The following is a 16,726-nucleotide window of genomic DNA, read 5'->3' as shown; positions in this document are numbered from 1 at the left end:
TATCAAAATTGGGGCTGTAGTCAAAGCTGTCTTGAGCTTCTGAAAGCTCGCCTCACACTCTTCCGTCCACTGGAACGGCTTCTGGGTCAACCTGGTCATAAGGGCTGCAATTGATGAAAACCCCTCCACAAAACGACGGTAGTAACCCGCCAAGCTAAGAAAACTGCAGATCTGTATAGTTGAGGATGGTCTGGGCCAACTCTACACGACCTCTATTTTCTTCGGATCCACCTGAATACCCTCACTCGATACCACGTGGCCTAGGAATGCCACGGAGTCCAACCAAAACTTGCATTTCGAGAACATAGCATATAACTTCTTCTCTCTCAGAGTCTGAAGCACAGTCATCAGGTGCTGCTCATGATCTTCCCGACTCCGGGAATACACCAGAATATCATCAATAAAGGCAATGACGAACGAGTCAAGATACGACCAGAAGACACTGTGCATCAAATACATAAAGGCTGCTGGGGCACTAGTCAGCCCAAATGATATAACAAGGAACTCGTAATGACCATACCGAGTCTTGAAAGCAGTCTTTGGGATATCTGGTTCCCGAATCTTCATCTGATGGTAACCTGAGCGCAAGCCAATCTTAGAAAACACCCATGCACCCAGAAGTTGGTCAAACAAATCATCGATACGAGGCAAAGGATAACGATTCTTAACTGTAACTTTGTTCAACTGGCGATAATCAATACACATACACATAAAACCATCCTTTTTCTTCACAAACAAGACAGGAGCACCCCAAGGTGATACATTGGGCCAAATAAAACCTTTATCAAGAAATTCTTGTAACTGATCCTTCAATTATTTTAACTTAGGAAGAGCCATACGATACAGAGGGATAGAAATAGGCTGAGTGCCCGACAACAGATCAATGCCAAAATCGATATCTCTATCGGGCGGCATGCCCGAAAGATCAGTTGGAAATACATTAGGAAAATCCCGTACTACTGGGACTGAATCAACTGAAGGGGAATCAATACTGACATCTCTCACATAAGCTAAATACGTGTCACACCCCTTCTCAGCCATACGTTGTGCTTTAAGAAAAGAAATAACTCTACTGGGAGTGTGATCTAAAGTACCCCTCCATTCAACACGCGGTACACCTGACATAGCCAGCGTCACAGTTTTGGCATGACAATCAAAGATAGCATAATGGGGCAACAACCAGTCCATGCCCAAGATAATGTCAAAATCTACCATGCTGAGCAACAATAAATCGGCTCTGGTCTCAAAACCACTAAGAGCAACCAAACACGACCGATAAATGCAGTCCACAACAAGAGAATCTCCCACAAGAGTAGAAACATAAATAAGGGAACTCAAAAAATCCCGAGATACACCCAAATGCGGAGTAAAATAAGAAGACACATAAGAATAAGTGGAGCCTGGATCGAATAGAACAGATGCATCTCTATGACAAACCAGTATAATACCTGTATGACAAAATCGGAGGCAACAACCTCGGTATGGGCAGGAAGGGCATAGTATTTGGCCTGACCTCCCTCTCTAGGGTGACCTCTACCTCCCCGACCTCCACCTCTAGCTGGCTGAGCAGGTGGGAAAGAACCTGAAGTTGTAACCATGGCCTAAGAACTCTGCGGGGCACGCTGCGGCTTAGGGTCTGTGGAGGTGCACCCCTCCCAAATCTTGGGCAATCCCTCACCATATGGTGTGTGTCACCACACTCAAAATAAGCTCTGGGAGGATGTGGTGGCTGTGACTGGCTCGAGCCAGGTCTGCTGGACTGACCTTTGAAAGCACCCCGCAGGAGGCGTGCTAGATACCGGAGGTGCATAATAAGGCTCTTGAGGTCTAAGAGGAGCTGGAATACCACTGGCTGCTGGAAGAGCTGAATGAACAGGGCAACTCATATAACCCCTACCATGATGACCTGCTGCTGGGGCACGAGCATCAAAGAAATGGCCCGACTCTCGAGACCTATTGACCTCCCTCTCCTCTCTCTCCCTAGCATGCATACCCTCAATCCTCCTAGCAATGCTCACCACCTATTGATAAGAAATGTCCATCTCCAACTCACGAGCCATGCTAGACCTGATGTTGGGAATAAGCCCCTCAATAAACCGGCGAACCCTCTCGCGAACAGTAGAAACCAAGGCTGGGGCATGTCTAGCCAAACTAGTGTAATAGACAGCATACTCTGAGACAGTCATAGCACTCTGGCGAACGTGCTCAAACTCTGCGCGCCATGCATCCCTGAGGCTCTGAGGAACATACTCTCTTAGGAACAGATCTAAAAACTAAGTCCAAGTCAATGAAACATCCTCATCCGGTCTGTCTAACTCATAGGTGCACCACCACTCATAGGCGGCTCCTCGAAGCTGGAAAGTAGTGAAGGAAACCCCGCTCGATCCTGATATACCCATAGTACGAAGAATGTGGTAGCACTCATCTAGAAATCCCAGAGCATCATCCGATGCTAGACCGCTGAAAATAGGAGGCTTGTACATCTTGAACCTCTCAAGCCTCAGCTGCTCATCCTCGGAAGCCGCTGCCCTGTCCTCGGGCTGATCTCGGACTGCAGGCTGTACAAGAATAATCTCAGGGACCTGCTCAACATGCACTTGCTACTCAGGAGTGCGAACGGTGGGAGTCTATGCTCCTTCCCCGACCCGAGACGTAGCTGCAACAAGGGGAAGCAACCCTGCCTGAGCCAAAGTGGTGTACATGCTCATGAACTTGTCCAGAGTCTCCTAAAGTGCTAGAGTAGTAGTAGCAGTAGGCGCATCAGGTGCCTGGGCTCCGGCTGGATCTGTTGGTGGTACCTTGGTGGTATCTCGCGTAGGTGGTCTGGCTTTACCGCGTGCGCGTCCTCCACCTCTACCCGACCCCGGCCTCTGGCGGCTGCAATAGAGGGCTCGAGTGCCTGATCATATCGTGTAGCGTATGTCCTCACCATCTGTGAGAGAATAGAAGACATAAGTTTAGAATTGTGATGTCCAAAATATTGCACGACAAGGAAATCAAATGAAGTGAAAATTTTCCTAACAGTTACATAGCCTCTCGTAGATAAGTACAGACGTCTCCGTACCGATCAGCAATACTCTAATAAACTGGCTTGTAATTCATGACTCCTATGAAACTAGAGCTCTGATACCAACTTGTCACGACCCCGGTTCACCCTCCGTGAACCATCATGATGGCACCTAGTCTCTATGACTAGGTAAGCGTAAAATGTGAAAGATAAACCAATTTGCGAAAGAAAATAATTTAAAACAGAAATAAAGTGATGTAACAGTGTTTAAAAGTATCGCTCGGCATACACAATATAAATCCTCAAAACTAATATATTTTTCCCAAAACCAGGAAACCTATGAATCCACAAGACTTGGAATGTCTACTAGTGTCTAACTCCAGAATATCTAACAAGGAAAAGGGAATACAGAAGGGCGAATGCAATAGGGAGAGTAGAAAGGGACTCCTCGGTCTGCGGACACGACAGATATACCTCGAAGTCTCTGGAACAGTTGCCTCGCCTGAAAGGTGATAGGACTGAGTCAAGGTAGCTGGATCTGCACATGAAAATCATGCGCAGAAAGGGCATGAGTACACCACAACGGTACTCAGTAAGTGCCAAGCCTAACCTCGGTCGGGTAGTGATGAGGAAGGTCAGGGCCTTACTGAGGTTAAATAAAATATAAAGTTCGACAGTGTAGAACAGACCAATATGAATAAGTACAATAATAAAAGTAACACAAGATATAAAGGGCAACAACAACTATAACTGGAATGTAAATACCCAGTACTGGGGGAATGTTTAGCCCACCCTGTTCCGTAGTCCCAAATGTAAATACCCAGTACTGGGGGAATCTACCGGGTGCATTCCCGTAGTTCCATATAACTGTGCAAGGGGATCTACTGGAATCCCACATCCATAGTCCTAAAATAAACAGACAAGGGGGAGCTACCGGAATCCCACACCGTAGTCCCAATGTAAATACAAAGCAGCAACAGGAAAATATTCAGAAATGGCAAATTTCATATTAAGGCAACAAGTAATTCTAGCCTAGCATGCTGCACAAAATTCAGGTAAGGCAGTTTGAGCAAGTAAAGCAATTAAGTCATTTAGACATGATTTCCTAAGCTAACAACAGACTTAATAGTGCAAGTAATAAAAACAGGAAAGGAAACATACTAGTAATTACTTAATGAAAACCGAATTTCCAACAATTAGCACAAGTAAGCACTCGTCACCTCATGTACAAGGCATTTCAATTACCAAATATACCACATCCTAAAGGGAAGGTCCCCCACACAAGGTTAGGCAAGCCACTTACCTCGAACCAGCTCAAATCAATCCGAAACCATGCTCTTGCCACGAGTACTCGACTCCTAATGGCCCGAATCTAGTTAGTTTAATTTCATAATGTAAATAACACTTCAAGTAACTGATTATACAATTAAATTCTAAGATAATACGCAAAATTAGGTAAAATAACCAAAATGCTCCTCGGGTCCATCTCTCGGAATCGGGTAAAATTTATATTTTTAGAATCCTCCCACTCTCACGAGTTCATGCATACCAAAATTATCCAAATCTAAGATCAAATTCCTAATCAAAAGTCAAATTCTAGGTCTAAGAACTTTCTTCCAACTTTTCCCCAAAATTTTACCTACAATCCGAAATTAAATGATGAAACTAACTATAGATTGATGGAATATAACTAGAAAGGGTTAAAGAATTGTTACCCAATGACCTCTTCTTCAATTTCCTCTCAAAATCGCCCTCTCCCCGAGCTCCAAATCGAATTTCCAACTTTTGAAACTAAACCCTAGAAATTTCATATTTTTGCCCAGCTATTTCTGCATCTGCGGTCTGCGACCTTTCACTTAGGACCAACTTCCACATCTGCGACTCCCCATCCGTAGATGCGGTACCGTTTCTTCAGAAATTCTACCACTTCTGCGGCTCCTACTGAACCTCCCCATTTCCGCTTTTGCGACCACAGAGCTGCTTCTGCGGTGCCGCACCTGCGGTCCCACACTCGCAGGTGCGGTTATGACAGAAAACTAGCAGCTGAAGCTGCAACTCCAAACTCCAAAATCCTTCCGTCAACCATCCGAAATCACCCTGAGGCCCCCAGGACCTCAACCAAAAGCACCAACAAGTCTAATACTACTGTCCAAACTTATACCAATCCTTAAAACACCTAAAACAACATTGAAACAATGAATCAACCGCGAATTCAAGCCTAAGAACCCCAAAACTCGAGAAATACGCTTTCGATCAAAAAATCTATCAAACCTCGTCTGAATGGCCTGAAATTTTGCATACACGTCACATTCAACACTACGAAGCTACTCCAACTTTCGGAATTCCATTACAACCCTCGGATAAAAAATCTCACTATCGAACCGGAAACTTCAAAATCCGACCTTTTGGCATTTCAAGCCTAAATTAGCTACGGACCTCCAAAACACAATCCGAACAGGCCCCTAAGCCCAAAATCACCCAATGGAGCTAACAGAACCATCAGATTTTCATTCTGAGGCCATCTTCACACTGCTCTGACTCCGGACAAATTTCCAACACCTAATCTCTCATTTAGGGACTAAGTGTCCCAAAACTCTCCGAAACTCAAAACCGAACATCTCGGCAAATCAAAATAGTAGCAATAAATACGGGGAAAACTTGTAATAAGTTATCAGGGCATAAATTCTTAAGATGACCGGCTGGGTCGTCACACAAGGAGAGTTAAAAGCGAAAGGTCGTGTTGAAGCTTTCACAAGAAAAGGGATATGCAGAAATAATAGCAGAGTAATGAGAAGAGAGATAAGAAAGCATTATGAATAAGGTGTGACACATGGATAACAACGGTAGAGTATTACAGAACCTACAGTCAAATGAAGAAAGAGACGAAAGGTGATAAGCCTTAAGACAACAAAAGAGTATAGGCCATACAGTCACATCCTCATTTCGAGAAATAAGTTCGCGACTCTAACGTGATTAACAGAAGGAAACGTTAGACCCTAGAGTAATAGAAATATGTATGGACTGGTGAATAAGATAAACTAAACATGAATAAGGAACTTAGTGATTTTTTAATAGTCAGCATCATGAGAATTTCAGATTGCATTCCAGCAATAATAGAATGGACAACATAAGAAGATCCATGATGAATTTAGAGAATGGTCTTCAGGGAGACGCTTCTCTAAAGCAAGCAAGGTGAGCAAAGTTAAGCTTAAGAGACTGTATGTGCCAGTTACACTAAGTGTCACCATCGCAAATGAGAGATTTTGTTATCCTTGGTACAAAAGGATTACTGCAAGGTGAGTAAGGGTCATTGATAATGTGAAAGGACGCCAAAGATGAAGAGGAAAAATATTTATAGGAAGGTCGTCATAGCTCCAAGTCTTAGTACTCCCCTAAAGGGGGGGGGAATATGGAATAATAAAGGAAGAATGCGATAAAAAAATGAGAAATGGATGAGGTTGCACTTATCCAAAAGGAAGTAAGGGTTCCTGCACGAGATGTTATTGATAGATAAGGAGATAGTACGTAAGGTAAGTTAAGACAAGGAAATAACCCAAGAAAGATGACGCAGAATATGGATATGAGAATGTGCCCACGAGTAATTAGTAGTTGATTCAGGAAGAGCCTAGTCATGACTAGACAAGAAGTTACAGAAAAATCTATAGATCGTGCAAGATAAATGTAGTAAACCCTAACATGGAGAATTCAGCCTCGCTGTAATGTCATTATAATACGTGAGATATGTTCAAATAAGGAGCCGGGGTACTTAAAGGTACCTTATGAATGTTAAGGGAATAAAAAAGAGTGCCACTGGAAAGACAGTCAAATATTAGTTTAAAAGCAACCCTACGTGCACAAAGGTGAGGAGGTAAGTAACTACGGATAATTGTACGCGATGAAGGACATCAACAATTTTATTGGGTATACGATGTAATAAGCTCGCATCTTTACAAGAGTCAGAGGGTTCTCCCTAAGTACTACAGTGAAAGACTAGCCGAGGAAATGAGGAAGAAGGTTTAACCTAAGCATAGTAACCTAAAGAGGAAATGGTCTTGTAACAACAGTTTCACAACAATATTGTACGTCCTCCATAAGAAAGAGGAACCCACCGTGGCTAGTGAACGAGAAGTAAAATCAAAAGCAATATTCAAAGATCATATGAGTTGTACGAAAATTCCGGCATGCGTGAGAGCTAAGATAAGCTAAGTATGCACACAACAAGGGGGAGAAAAACCAGGAAAGGTAATGGCTTATGTTTAAAGAAAACTGAGAAGGAACGAAAGAATCATTCAATCAATATCCAGAGTTGTTTATGTTATGAACGCACTTAAGAGTTCGGAGTATTATCCATGCAACATATATGTTCACAATCATACAGGCGTAAAAGATTCTGGTATAAGCTAAAAGAAAGAATTGAGCCCAGGTCATAGACAAAGGAATAAATTGTTAGAAGATTATATCATGGATATTCAATAACGTCCATGGAAGGCTAAAGTAATAACTTATACCATGAGCCGTAGATTAAAGGATAACTTAAGCCAACATAAAGGTCGATCAGAAGAAGAAGGAAACTAAAGAGTTACATCAATGAAGTAAATCAAGAATCTGATTATTGGTCCCAGAAGTTATAGGAATCATGATTGAGAACATAGCAGAATCACTCTTAATATTAGAGGCACAAGAGAGATAGTACAACAACTATGTTCTATAATGGCTCTACAATAAAGCCAGTTAGAATAGTACCGGCCTCATAAGAAGTCAGTATGAAGCTCCCATGGGATTGTGTATGCACCAGAGTTGCAAGTAATATAATAGAGCTTTAAGTTATGGACGCGAATTACACCTAGGTGGAAGGGAGGTCATAAAAGAGATAGAAGATACGATGAGAGATTTTAAGGTAAGTAAGGTAAAGGTGAACAACGTACGAGATACTCAAAGGCAAAAGATCGTGAATAGTCCATACTTCGGATAAAAGGGCTAGAAGCACGAGGATTCATTATTTAGGAATAATAGCGGCATCATCAGTAGCATACATTCCAGCCTATGGTCTAGGTATCGAAAAACTTGACTAAGAGAGTAAAGAAGAGTTATAGATGATGTGATGTCTCGCTTGATGTTCCAAATGACATAAGGAAATCTATGATGCAATCAAGTTGAAAGGTTGCAAGTAATATAAATAGAGATGTGTAGGTCACAAGTTATTGTATGGTGAAGCGACAAGGTTCTAGAAGACAAGAGTAAGGATAAGAACATGCGAATGGGAAAGTAACAAAATGGTTAAGTCCTTAGAATTAAGCCCATGAAAACCAGAAGAGCATATGGTTTCTCTATGCTATACAAAGCTTAGTATAGCCTGAATGAACTCAAAGGAGTCAAAGAAAAATGGAATTTAAAAGAGGTGGAATGATGCCCTAGTAATAGAATAAGGGTGTAATTGTTGTATATAAAGGATGACATTCGGGCCTTCGATTGAGTAATGATTTGAAGAGGATTTCACGAATTATACGGAATAAAAATACCCACGTGAGGTGAATCACATTAGGATGCTATAAAATATGATTATTGAAGTACAGTATCGCCCCTAAGTGGATCAGAAAAATCACTTCAAATATTCCTCGATGCAACATAAGCCCTAGTGGCAATGTATTACGTAAGAAGTTTCAAGTTATCAATGGAAGATTGTAAATAAACATTAAGGTGAATCGACAATGGATGGATAAAAGTTAAAAAGTATGTGATGAGATTAGACAATCATTCCTAAGATGAACAGTAATGAGGGAGTATTAAAAAACTTAGACTTATACATATATGATAAGGAGCGAAAGAGTAACCTGGAGTTTGATCGTAGACCTCAGTAACTATAAATCGAAGTAAGAGTCATGGTATAGTATGACCCAGCTAGATGCATTAAAGTCGTACGGATGGATAAACGGATCTATGAAATAAGATATAGCAATATTCATAAGTTCAACAAAGTATTGAGCAAAGAACTTCAAGTATACCCATAGATCCCCAGAGGGATATCTTGTCAAGCTCTGTACATCTTTACAAAGTGAGGCTTAGAGATTGGATAAAAGTGGAGGGAAAAGGGAAGAAGAGTCGCATAAGGTGCACTTACAAATCTAGGGTCATACAGGTTGCATGACAGGAGGTAGTAGAAGTTGCGAGATTAGAAAGATTTCAACCACAAGTCATGATATGAGCAAAAAGACTAAAGACGGGGGGGGGGGAGGAATACCATAGACTTTGGATTTATTCACAGAGCAACTGCTTAAATGGCAAAGAGAGTATTAAGGTATTCACAAGAGCTATAAGTTATGAAAATGATAAGTGCATTAGTCAACATTCGAGGACAAATGTTCCAAAAGGGGAAATAATGTTACGCCCCGCAGTATTACGTTGATGTTATGCTCTGCAGTAATATATTACGATAATGTTATCCTCTGCAGTAATATATTATGATGATGTTACGTCCTATAGTATTATATTATGATGATGTTACGCCTTGCAGTATTACATTACGATGATGTTACGCTTCGCAGTATTAAGTTACGACAGTGTTGCACCCAGTAGTATTACATTACGGTGATGATACGCTTTGCAGTATTAAGTTACGATGATATTGCACCCTGAAGTATTGTACATTGAATTGGTCGTAAGGTAATTGACATCAGTTCAAGTAAAAGATTATTTGGAGATTATAAGGATTATGATATTTAAAAAGTGATGATTAAATTCGTGAAGGTGAAAGGGGAAACAAGTCCAAGAAAATGAATTTTCGTCAAAGTTGGCATTTTTGGGGTAAAATATAGCCTGAGCTAAAATACCCGATATTTATGTACTAGTACCATACTAGGTACTACACGGACATGATAGTAAGGTGTATAAATTATGTGAAAAGTGAGTAGTATTTTAAGTAAGTGGAAATAGTTTTTAATTACGTGAGTAATTGGTTAATTACCGGGTAACGGGACATTACCTAGTTAATTATTAAAAAATGAGATAAAGACTAAATCTTCCCCCCAAAAACGTGGCAAAAAGCCACAAAACTAAGAAATGACTCATTAGTCTTCTTGAATAGGTGGCTATCTAAGATGTATTTGAAATTAAAGTAAAGACTTATTACAAGTCTTGGCTCATTTTTCATCTGGACAAAAGAAAGACTTACTACTAAGTCTTGATTCCATTTTCATTTTGGACAAAGTTCAGAACATCCATCTTCATTGCAATATCATTCTTCATAGATTCAAAATACTTCAAGAACAGTAGCTAAATTCAATCCAGTCTCCAACGGAAATTCTTTATCAAACAATTCCAACGAGAATTGTTAGAATCGTAGCAACATAAATTTTGTGGTTCTAAAGGAGTACGGTGCAATCTTCTCCAAAAATATTAGATGGAGTTTTTCCTACCCCAGGTATGTTAAGGCTACCCCTTATTTCTTTTGGCATGATCCATATGACACAAATGGAACGTGCAAATGCACAATTTTTATACATGACTCTATTCATAGAAATATTAGAAATGCCTATATTCTTGATTCTCCATGTGTCATATTATTCTATCATCTGTTCATGAGTCCTAGAAAAATACGTAGGTTGAAAAAGTTTACTTCATGATATTATTCAAAGGTATAATGGTCTTATGACTTTCCAAAAGAATTTATTATTGTACTTTTCATGCATTGCATTCGTACATTGACCCATGACTAGATGGCGTTATATATATATATATAGGGGATATGAGAAAGGTTATGGCGTTATATACGCACCACCACCTGATCAACTGGTATACGTTGATGATTTTGCCCACAGTGGCCAAGATGATATGATGGGATGCTCTCAGATGCTGATGATGTTATGAAACATATACCTATGCACGACATGACATTCATACACATATGCATGACACTATAATTATTTCATGATTTACAAAGTTATTCAGATTTACAGGTGGAGGCATTTACTCTATATTTCCTCCATGTCTGTTATGTACTTATTTATGCGCCTTACATACTCAGTACATTATTCGTACTGATGTCCCTTTTGCCTGGGGATGCTGCATTTCATGCCCGCATGTTCTGATAGACAGGTCGAGATCCCTCCAAGTAAGCTATCAGCTCAGCGGAAGATGTTGGTGCGCTCCATTCGCTTCGGAGTTGCTTGGTTGGTTAGTATGAGTTAGATGTGTATTGTTTGGTATGGCGGGACTCAGCCCCAATCTTTATGAAAATTATGTATTCTTAGAGGCTTGTAGATAGATGTCATGTACGTAAAAGATTGTATAGCCTTGTCGGCCTATGTTCAGTGTTCAAGTGGATATTATGTATAAGTTGGCATTACCTGTTGTATTCTACCTATTTCACGGTAGCCTCTACAGCTCAATTATTTATAATAGTATGACTTGAAATGATACGTTATATTGGTACTCGGTTGAGTAAGGTACCGGATGCCCATCGCGGTCCATCTGTTTGGGTCGTGACAAACTCCCAATCCAAAAGCAACTACACTTGAGCCCTTTGTTATTTTGGCAACATTCAGAGTTGCATCAAAGGCCTATAAGCATGCACAACTTGACTAATTAACATATGAATAGAGCCTCTATAGAATTTACCACTCAAGATAGAGAATGAGTTATAATTAATAAAAGCTCAAGATAGACCAAACGCCTACTAACTCTCTTTCAGGCATTCTACTTTAGAAATTTTTGGTCTTTTATCACGATTTAAAAATTAATTCTTACCCAGTTTCCTCCTTTATATTATATTTGGAGTAAACTGTGAATGTATTATCTCAAATTACTTACCTTTCAATAATTTACGGTCAATGAAATTCGTCTTCATTATTATGAAATCATCATAATAACTATAATTTTTTTCTTAAGAAAAAGAATATCTTCTAATCATAGAACTATGAATACTGACGACGTTGTGGGCTAAACATTCATACTTGGACAGAAAAAGGGAAAAATAGGTTCAAAAAACCAGAGTGAAAATACCCGAAGAATATTACCATCTTTGACATAAACATTACTCGTCATAGTATCGTTTTTCTCTTTCTCGCTAACACTGATCTCCATGTCGTGCCTTTTGGGGAGCGCTTTTTTGCTAGCCATGGAAATTCCTTCTATATTTACATCCACGCAGATCTACCAAATCGAAGAAGAATCATGAAATTCGGAGGAAGTTAAGATTTTTAAAACTGTATCTTCCAATATACCGAAAGAATTTATGAATTCAGAGCAGAGTAAAGAGAGATGGAAAATAAGTTTGAAGAACAAACCGCATAAATAGTAACTGGAGAACGTAGAGAAGTGCAGAACTATAGGTACATTAGGATTGTTATTAGGGGTGGGCGTTCGGTATTTCGGTTCGGTATGTAAGAATTTCGGTTCGGTATTTCGGTATTCGGTTTATCAATTGTGTATACCAAATACCGTACCAAAATATTTCGGTACGGTTCGGTATTTACTATTTTGGTTCGGTACGGTTTCGATTTAACAATCAATGAATATTGAATAATCAATGCTAAATACTAACGCCTAACAGTGCACAACTGCACATGCAGTCATGCACAATTGGAACTTGGAAGAGGAATCACAAATGCAGTTTTTTCAGTCAATGTTTGCACTTTGCACAACTGCACAATGTGCACAAGTTTGAAAACACTGAAAAGCCTGCACAGTGCACATAGAAAACACTGAAAAATTTGCACAAATTTGGAAGAGGAAGCACAAATTTGCAAGTTTGCATCTGCAGACAACAACTTCAGAATCTGGCAACTGCAGATGCAAACTTGCACGCCAGATCTGGCAATCAACTTATTAGTTAACACTTAACACTCACAGTGCAATAAAAACACAGTCCAAACTTAAACACATGGCAGCTGAACACTTAAACTGTTAAATAGTTAATTAAACTGCAGATGCTAACTTGCACAGCTGCAGTCTGCAGATGCTAAACACATTAATCCAGTGCAATAAAAACAGTCCAACAAATGCAGTGTTTGCACAATCGAAATTCTAAAGTGTTTGCACTTTGCACAATGTGCTCAACTGCACAACTGCACATGGCTCATGGCTGAAAGCATGAAAAAAGAAAGCATATCATTCTGTAGACAACAATTTCACAATCTGGCAAGTGCAGATGCAAACTTGCACGCCAGATCTGGCAATCAACTTAATAGTTAACACTTAAAACTGACAGTGCAGTAAAAAGTTAAAAACACAGTCCAAACTTAAACTCATGGTAGCTGAACACTTAAAACTGTTAAACAGTTAAACTGCAGAAAAAATAGGCACAACTGTAGTCTGCAGATGCTAAACTGCAGTCCAAACTGCAGTCTGCAGACAACAAACTTGCGAACTTCTCCGTTATCTTCTTTCACCACAAAGTATTCCCAAATATCGGAGCGTTGAGCAGTAGCACGGGGCATGATTGCACTTGAACTTGAACCTAAAAAAAATATAAATCATATGTTAGAATATTATAGTTTGATGATAATAAAACAAAACTACAAACTATTAAGTATATCATTATCACCAAACAAATAGAGTATTAAACTTACCCCTCAAGATGCAAGTTGCAACTATACATCAAACAATGCTAGTAGTGCTTCCATTATTTTCCATATCTAAAGATAATACGACCAAATATGTCATACAAATGAAAAGGCATGATATATTATTTTGAATTAAAATACAAACAAAATATTAAAGCTTACCAAGCTCGAGTTCCTCAAGATACTTCAAGTCTTCTTCAACACTAATAGGATTCTTCTATTCTCTAATCCAATCTTGAACACAAATAAGAGATTGCACACATTTAGTAGTCAATGAACTCCTAAATGAATCAAGAATACGGCCACCAGTGCTAAACGCGCATTCCGACGCCACACTAGAAATTGGAATTGCCAACACATCACGAGCCAACTCCGAAAGAATAGGAAATCTAGGAGCATGTGTTTTCCACCAACTCAAGATATCAAATTCTTCACTAAAAGGCTCTTGTTCTTCACTAATGTATTTATCCAACTCCGATTTAGCACCCCCACTTCCATTGTCTTCCTTTTGTTTCTTTAAGCTAAGCTTAGTCCTAATTTTTGATGCACTTATAACACTCCCACTAGGTGTATTAGATGTGTTGTTAGATTGAAGTAGAACTAGATGGAGATTGATGACAAGATTCGGTTGAATACTTTTTTAGATACTCCCCAAACAAAGAATTCATATAAGCATACACCTCAACATTTATTTTCTTCCCTTTTTCCTCCCCAAAAAGTTCTTCAAGTGCTCCCTCAACATATTCAAATTCGTTACGTGGATCCAAGACGGAAGCAATAAAAATCATTTTATTCATCTTTTCAGGCTCACCCCAATACTTCTTGAACTTTTCTTTCATTTGCTCAGCCATTTTTCTCAAATGCCCATCCTCACTAGCTAAACACATTTTCAAATGACAATAAAGTTCAGATACATCCTCAAAATGAGAATTACAAGTGACATAACGTGAACCTGAAACTTTTTTAGTTAGCTCGTGAAATCTTGCAAGAAACTCTATAACATTCCTCACATTCACCCAATCATCAGATTCAAGAGGACCTGCATTACCACCATCTTCATAAATATGAGAACATTGATATGCAGAAAATCCATCATCAAAAAGATGCAACTTGTCAAAGGCTTTTTCAAATTGTTGTGCTGTATCCAACATCAAATAGGTGGAATTCCACCTGGTAGGAACATCCAAACACAACGTTTTGGTACATTCTACCTTTACATGTGCACAACACTGTTTAAACTTTAAGGTCCTTGCAGGCGAAGATCTCACATACCTCACAATATTTCTAACACGTGTCACAGAAGCATCAAGTTCTTTCAAACCATCTTGCACAATTAGATTTAGTATATGAGCCATGCATCTCACATGAAGATGTTTACCACTCATCATATTAGTTTTCCACATATCTAACTGTTTAGACAATTCTTTGACAGTTACATCATTTGAAGAAGCATTGTCCACAGTAATAGTGAAAACCTTGTCTAATTTCCATTCAAGCAAACAATCCCTAATAGCTTTAGCCATCTCTTCACCCTTATGACTAGTGATAGGGCAAAAATTAAGTATTCTTTTATGCAACTTCCAATCCCTATCAATGAAGTGGGCTGTCAAACACATATAATTTATTCTTTGTAATGAAGTCCAAGTGTCTGTTGTTAGGCAAATTTTTGGTTGTGCTTCTCTAAAAGAACTTTTTAGATTTTCCCTCAATTCACCGTAAACTTCATAACAGTTCCTTGTTATTGTTCTACGAGAAGGAATACGAAATAGTGGTTGAGTTTTTCTCATAAACTTTTTAAAGCCTTCATTTTCTACAAAGCTAAATGGTAGTTCATCAGTAACTATCATCTCAATTAAGGCCCTCCTAACCACTTTTTGATCAAATTTCCAAATTGATCCTTCATCATTTTGACAAGATTGAAAATTTATCTTTGTTTGACTATTATCTTCTGCAATTTTAAGTGGGTATTCTTTGCATCTAAGCAAATGATTCTTCAATCCTGTTGTTCCATTCTTAGATGAATTAGCAGCATAAGCTTGTTTACAATATCGACACCGTGCTTTCCCAACCCCATTAACCTCAAATTTATCAAAATGGTTCCAAACGTCAGACCTAGGTTGCATTGCTTTCCTTTTCTTGGAATCTTCACTATCAATGTTGTTGGTGTTACTATCTACCATAATAGGTAAACTTTCAGTAGAACCAACATCACTTACTTTACTTGTATCTTCCATCTATACAAAATTAAACAAATATAAACATAAATTAACAACCAACAAATTAACTAATAACTACCTTGCTATCAATAACAATTAACTAATAAGTACCTTGCTACCTTACAAAATTAAACAAATACAAGTATTATCTACCTTGCTACCAAAGTAACATGAGTTTTCTTATGTGTGCACATTATAAGTCTAGGATTAGCATTTTCACTTTTCAGTGGTTTTTAGTTATCTTCAAGTATTATCATTTTCTGACTTTTTGAATATCAATAACAATTTCCTGTAACTTAGAATTTGCTTTAGAAACATTATTCTTGATAGTTTCTAAGGTCTTGATTACATCAATCATAATTGTTACACCAATTCTTGATAGTCACTGACAATAGAGCTGATGTAACACCATTGAGAACTCCAGCTCAGCTGAGAAGCTAAGAGAGTGACTAAATCTTTTCTTGAAATTCTAGAAGCCAACATACTAGAAGATACTGTATTTCATGATTTTCAAAGAGAGGAGTCTGCTATTGTTAGTTACTCATATGAATATGATATGGTAAAGTTCAAAAAATCAAACCTAAACAAGGTAATACAACCAAAAGAAAGAGTATTAACGTGATACAGATGATATTTTCCTACTAAAGGGAAAAGCTCGGAACATCAGTTCATTCAATCAGCAATACAACCAAAAGAAAGCGAAACATACCTTTGAAATTGAAATTGAATCGAGCTCGGTAGACTGGAACAGGAAAGCAGCGTCTTCGACACTTCGTTTGCCCGGAATCGAATCGAGCTGGAAATCGCCGCCTATAACCCTAAAATAGTTTGATGCAGAAAATCAGAAATTAAATCTCAACAAAAACCTCAGAGAGTAGTCGAGTACTGGGATGAGATCATGAGAATGAGATGAGACTTACAAAACTTACAAAAGTAGTGAAGTT

This window comes from Nicotiana sylvestris, chromosome 9 (assembly GCF_000393655.2).
Source record: "Nicotiana sylvestris chromosome 9, ASM39365v2, whole genome shotgun sequence".
In the NCBI taxonomy this organism is placed as follows: domain Eukaryota; kingdom Viridiplantae; phylum Streptophyta; class Magnoliopsida; order Solanales; family Solanaceae; genus Nicotiana; species Nicotiana sylvestris.
The sequence above is the reverse complement of the archived record's forward strand: the minus strand, read 5'-3'. Positions refer to the sequence as shown.